This window comes from Bos indicus x Bos taurus, chromosome 3 (genome assembly GCF_003369695.1).
Source record: "Bos indicus x Bos taurus breed Angus x Brahman F1 hybrid chromosome 3, Bos_hybrid_MaternalHap_v2.0, whole genome shotgun sequence".
NCBI lineage: Eukaryota > Metazoa > Chordata > Mammalia > Artiodactyla > Bovidae > Bos > Bos indicus x Bos taurus.
In genome coordinates this window covers 32,664,517-32,671,232 of record NC_040078.1, presented here as the reverse complement: position 1 = coordinate 32,671,232, position 6,716 = coordinate 32,664,517, and the positions used below count along the sequence as shown (strand labels likewise).

Here is a 6,716-nt window from a genome sequence, read left to right as displayed (position 1 = left end):
ATCTTGTAGGTTTGGGTCTGAGTGGGTTTACAATTCCCTGTCCTTTTCTGACTACCAGGGACAGTTGCCTCTGGTGGTGGAACAGTTGGATTAGCCTTTCACAGTAGGATGACAGAGAGGAGTACATTAAAGAAAATGTTTTCTCACTTAAAATGATCATTATTTCTGCTGTGCAGAACTCTAGTCTTGACTAGACTCTATGCTCTAGTCTCCTGATATTCCTAAAGTTCTATCTTTTTTTCTGCTGCATAATCCTTTTTTATGGGGTATTTTTTGGGCTTCCCCCATTGCTCAGTGGTAAGAATCCACCTGCAATGCAGGAGACATGGGTTCAGTCCCTGGGTTTGAAAGATCCCCAGGGGGAGGAAATGACAACCCTTTTCTGTATTCTTGCCTGGGAAATCTCATGGACAGACGAGCCTGGTGGGTTATAGTCCATGGAGTCACAAAAGAGTTGGATACAACTTAGTGACTAAAGAACAAAAACAATAATTTAAAGGACTGAGTGGTTGATAATTTTGACATAGTTCTTAAGGCCCAGGATAGAGCTGCTCTTGCTCCAAGCACCACATCAGCACACTGAAGTTTTTTATAACTTTGTATTCTTGTAAATGCTTTGCTTGAGCAGTCAACACATCAACTGTAGGCACCATAATTATTTCCTTGTTCCTTCTCACTGCAATCAAGTTGACTATGTGGCCATGGTCAATCAGACATTTTCTTTTTTTATCTTCCTTCCTTTTTATTTTCTGTTCTATAAAAACTTCCTGCCTTCTGTCCGACTTTGCAGTTCTCTGAATGGAGACAGTCTACTTTATGAAGTGTTAGATAAAGTTTGTCCTTGTCACCGAAATTGTATTCCTTAATCATTATTAACAATGACATGTGGTGGTATGTGACAGACAGTAACCTAAAAGGATGCCTTGTTTCTGACTTGGGCAACTGAGAGTTTAGTCAAGCTTTCCATGAGATGGTAATGGGGGTGGTGGGGGTGTAGAGCAGGCTGAGTGGGAGGTTGCTGAGTTTACTAAGCTGATTTTTGGATCTGTACTTGAGGTGCCTATGTGGCACTCAAATGAGAGACCAGGTTGTACATAGGGATGTGCATCTTTGACACAGAGAGATAGTAATGAAAGCCATCAAGAGGTCTTTCCTCAATTACTCCACTACAGTGGCCTGTCAGTATGACAGCAGTCCCAGGTGAGGGGCAGTGATTTCTCAGAGCGATGCCAGCTGAAGAGAGGAAAGTTTGTAACAGCATTTCCTGAAGTATAGTTACACTGAAAAACAGTTTCCTGAGAAATCTCTCTCTCCCTCTTTCTCTCTCCCACATACACACACACTGTTATATGATCAAGCAAATTTGGGGAAATCTACATATTTAGAGAATGTTAAGAGAATATTGGGCTTCCATGGTAGCTCAGCTGGTAAAGAATCTGCCTGCAATGGAGGAGACCCCAGTTTGATTCCTGGGTTGGGGAGATCCCCTGGAGAATGGATAGGCTACCAACTCCAGCATTCTTGGGCTTCCCTGGTGGCTCAGATGGTAAAGAATCCACCTGCAATGCAGGAGACCTGGGCTCAATCCCTGGGTTGGGAAGATCCCCTGAAGGAGGGTATAGCAACGCAGTCCACTGTTCTTTCCTGGAGAATCCCTATGGACAGAGGAGGCTGGTGGGCTCCTTGGGGTCACAAAGAATCAGACACACGGGTCTAAGCACATGTACACACACAGAATATTAAAGACTGATAAGACACAGTCTGCAGTAAAGAATCTTTTCTTCTTTTCTTCTAACTCAGTTTTCCCCATAAGCCAACCCCGCTCAGAAGTTATACTAGAATTTTAAAGTCTTAGGGTGAAGGAAGACAGTAATTATTGGATGTTACTGTTAATAAGCTGAAGTAGAGAGGTTGAGATTTCCTCAGTATCTCACAGTTAACACTAATAAAGCTGGGACTGAAACCCAGATCTTGGGACTCTGAATCTGGGGCTCTCTCTACTAATCAAATCAATTCTACTAGTGCCCTTGGACTGTGCCTTGGAGTCTGCCCCTGACAATACACTTCCGTAAGGGCAGTCTAGCTTCTGAGACATGGAAGTCTGAAAGTAGTGACTCAATCAAACTGGAGACTACAAAGCTTCCAGAAGGTGGCCAGAGGAAGAATGAGGAGAAGGTGAAGTGGCTTAGGAGACATTCCTAATTTTCATTCCTAGAAACTTCTCAAAATATTGATTCTTGGGTTCCATTCCTGTCTATCTACCTAACTGGGACTGAATCAGTATGGTGGGGTCAGGTATATTTATTCTTGATCAGATCCACAGGTAATTCTGAGATGTCATTTTGATTAAGAAACGTTGTCCTTTTCTAGGCAAAAATCAATGTCAGATCACTCCACAACCCACCAATTCTCACAGATTCCTGCCTGAATCAACTTGGTCTTCGAGTTTTCCTGTTTTTCATGGAAACTGGTGTAGATATTTGGGTGAGTTGTGAGATAGGTGTCTGAAAAGCCACAGGGGAAGGATTGCATTTCTGTGGTTAAAGAGGGTGGGCCCAGCCTCACTTCCTCCCTCTCCTCATCTGGGCTTCCTGTCGTCAGAGTGTGATCACATTTATTCCCCCTTCACTTCTCCTTTTACACAAATAGCCCTGACATCTGTGTTACCAGTCTTGTTTTGGCGCTTCATTGATAATCACCAATTCTGTCTAAAGGTGAGAGGAAAAGTGCCTGCTTAAAGGTAAGATTGGTGACATTTTAATTTGGCTTGAAAGCAGAGAACTGAACCATATTATGTGGGCTAAGGTATCTTCTTAGGAGTCTCTGTGTATCTCTCTAGTAGACTGTAAACTTTCCTGAAGCTTTTGCAAATGTTTACTGCAGGTAGTAAAATTATAAGCAAGATTCTAGTGGCCTTCAAAAGGCAATCTGCCCAGAAAGAGTTTCAGTTAACTGGGTTCCAATTATTTGATGGGTCATGGTTTTCATGTGCTTAAATTGCTTCAGAACTTGAACTTCTCTGTCTGGCCATTACCGATGACCAGAGCCATTTATGTGAAATGAAACTGGAAGATTTCCTACTTGATCTGGTTTTTAGAAGATTGGTCTTGTAATTTTAAAGTGAGCAGAGAACCAACAGCTAGAACTATTCTAAAAGGCAACTGGGAGATGCAGATCTTCTTAATTTGAGAAATTTTCAAAAGTAAAGTTAGTGACTCCTCAGAGACACTAAACAGAAGGACTGTGATTAATCTTAACACCCAGCTCAGAGTCAAGGACACAGGACATGTTCAGAACCTGTGTTTCAAGAGGTAAAAGATAGGGGTACTCTTTCTACCCCCTTCTGATGCCTATGTCAGAAGCTTTCTCTATCTCCTTTATACTTTAATGAAACTTTATTATACAAAAAAAAAAAGAGGTAAAAGATAGACATTGCTAAGAGCTGCATAGATTAGTTGTTTTAAAAGAGCAGGAAGAGCACTGTGATCCTCAGGATTCCCCCAAATAAACTTATCCTTAGTATTCAATGGGCTTCCCTGGTGACTCAGACAGTAAAGAATCTACCTGCAGTGTGAGAAACCTGGGTTTGATCCCTTGGTCAGGAAGATCCCCTGGAGAAGGGAATGGCTACCCACTCCAGTGTTCTTGCCTGGAGAATTCCATGGACAGAGGAGCCTGGCGGGCTACAGTCCATGGAGTCTCAAAGAGTCGGACATGACTGAGCAACTAACGCTTTCCCTTAGTATTCAAAACAAGAATATTGATAAATATAATATGACATGTACCAAATCTGGATGACTTGGAAAACAAAACAATATTGCAAGGATTTCTAATTTGGGCCCCATAACTAATAACTGCAGTATTATGGACTCAGAAAGTGATAGCCAAGCTTTGGTCCTGGCTTTCTGTAACCACTATAGTCGTTGGGGTTCAGATTACCACAAGGAACTCTAGATGAAAGCTTTCTCCTTCCAAGATCTGCAAGAATCATACAGGGAATGGAAAGGAAATTTCTGTAGAACCACACTCATCCACCTAATAATGAGACACGGGAATGGGGCAAAGGGCTATAGATTCTATAAGCATCTCAGGGGCTATTGACCTTTGAATTTCAAAATAAAGATCAGACTTTGTAATGCATTCATTTAATAATCAGATGTTAAGCACATCCTAGGGCCTGGAAAGTCCCATGGACGAAGGTAGGCTGCGGTCCATGAGGTCACGGAGAGTCAGACACGACTGAGTGACTTCACTTTCACTTTCATGCATTGGAGAAGGAAATGGCAACCCACTCCAGTGTTCTTGCCTGGAGAATCCCAGGGATGGCAGAGCCTGGTAGGCTGCCGTCTGTGGGGTTGCACAGAGTTGGACATGACTGAAGCGACTTAGCAGCAGCAGCAGGGCCAGGTACTATGCCTGGTAAGGGTGGGAGGTGGGGGTGTGGGGGGATAATAGAAGGAACGTATTTGTCCTGCAAACAGTCTTGCCCTTAAGGAACTCCCTTGGGAGATAAGAAATATCAGATATGCTTGCCAGGGAACAGAACTGAACAAAACAGAATCGTAGCTGCTGGCTAAACAAAGTTTTGCTTTCTCAATCTCCACTAGAATCTGCACTGTTTCGAAACTGTGGTTAAATTAGAGCAGAGGCTGAACTGTAGCATGATTTCCTCTGTGGGCCAATTAAGAGTATTTAGCCTTGAAATAAAAGGATTTGACACATTTAAACCAGCAAGGAATTAGTCAAAGCCCAGCCTTTCACCTTTCACATCTACTACTACCGAAGTGACCTCACACTTGGTAATGGACAAGAGGCACACACTGGAAACCTCACTCTGTTGGTCTTTAGCTTCTTACGACTTCAGATTGATTTTTGACTGTCCAGGGGGCTTCAGACTAGCATGTGAAGTCTGTTCACCTTCCTCAATCCTACCTTGCAACAGACCAGGAGCTAGGCATGTGCTAAGCACAGGAGACACAAGGATAACTGATGTGGTATTTGTAGAGTAGCATGAGGACAGTCACAGCAATATACACAGCAATACAATATAATCTTTTCTATAATGGAACAGTCCTGTGCACAAAATGTAGGAGGAGTTTAGGAGTGTGCCCAAGACTCCCTGGGAGAGATGATTGCTCAGGTTCATTTTCAGGGAAGGATGAATTTGGTATGGGGACTAGGGGTAACAGCATTTCAAACAGAATATGCAAACTTAAAGAAATGTGAACACCCAGGCATGTTGGAAATGAGAGTAAGCAAATGAGACTGGAGTATAACAAGCCATGGTTGCAGGACCACAAGAAGTAGGAAATTCTTTCTACTTGGTTCTAGAACTCCAGAACCTAAAATGGAAGGCAAGCTCACTAATTAGGCAAGTTCCAAGCTAGCCACGGACAGAGCTATGCCTGAAATATCCACTTAACAGACTTGATGGAATATGGGTTGAAATGAGAATGAGAGGCAAATTTCTTTCTCCTTGACCTAGGTTTCCCCCTTAGATTTTAGTGAAGGCTGGAGCTTTTCTGCAAGGTTACAGCCATTTTCTTTCAGCTTCTGTTTCCGAAAATGCTGTGTTGATTTACTTACAGTGGTTTCGTTTACTTTCCTGAATTAGTCAGCACACAGTACTTCCTGTGTACCACGTGAGCGTTCAGTGTGAGCAGATCACCCTGGGCCTAGAGGTTGGACACCTGGCTTCAGGAAGGTCCAGGACCCAGCTGCCACATCAGGTGCAGAACACTGAAACAAATGCAGAGATATTAGACAGAATGGGCCTCCAGGGTGGTCTCTGGGGCACAGAATGAAAGGATTGCAACTGGAGGCTGGGTGGTCAGTTTGGGAAAGTTGTCTGGAAGTAGGCTTTCAGAAAGAGGAAGACAATGCATTTACAAAGCGAGTGTGTGGGCACTCAGAGGGGAGGCCATGCATCTCTGTGTTGGAATACAGAGGCAAGTCTTCTCTTCATTTCCTGCTTCACGGTAGAGTTCCCACTGCAGCAGTAGCATCAGTACATCATAGCTATGGCCAAAAGTTGTTTCGCCACAGCGATACATTTCTATAACAATTTAAAATAAATGTGATATATTCTAAGTGTTAGAATGTTGATACTTAAAGGGAACTTAGAGATTATATAAATGTTCAAATAAAATGTCAATTCATAGTGAGAGCCCAGTTTTGCTACCATAACACTCCAATCTGCATATTTTTTAGGTCAGGCAACTTGTTCAAAATCACAAAATTACTTAACTAGTTATATAGAATGTTTCTTGATTCTCTAAGAAATGTTTTTTTCTCCACACTACATCCTTTTCTTTCAGACATATTAAATAGGCATCACTGAACTGTGTTATTTGTTCACATAAAGAAATTTCCAGTGTGTTTTAACATAAGCAGATATGAGAATACAACTTAACTATAAATCCTAAATATCTGAAATCAATAGGCTGCTGCTGCTACTGCTGCTAAGTCGCTTCAGTTGTGTCCGACTCTGTTCGACCCCATAGACGGCAGCCCACCAGGCTCCTCCATCCCTGGGATTCTCCAGGCAAGAACACTGGAGTGGGTTGCCATTTCCTTCTCCAATGCATGAAAGTGAAAAGTGAAACTGAAGTCGCTCAGTCGTGTCCAACTCTTTGCGATCCCATGGACTGCAGCCTACCAGGCTCCTCCGTCCATGGGATTTTCCAGGCAAGAGTACTGGAGTGGGGTGCCATTGC

General features: G+C 42.8%; 1 protein-coding gene across 1 annotated transcript in view; it reads left to right on the top strand.

Annotated features, from left to right (window-relative positions):
* Positions 1-2,622: 2,622 nt before the first annotated feature.
* CD53 (CD53 molecule) overlaps positions 2,623-6,716 on the top strand; it is a 38,830-nt gene continuing 34,736 nt past the window's right edge. Inside the window, exon 1 of the mRNA XM_027536221.1 lies at positions 2,623-2,740. The gene's annotated coding sequence lies outside the window, so the exon portion shown is untranslated. The remainder of the gene's footprint in view (positions 2,741-6,716) is intronic.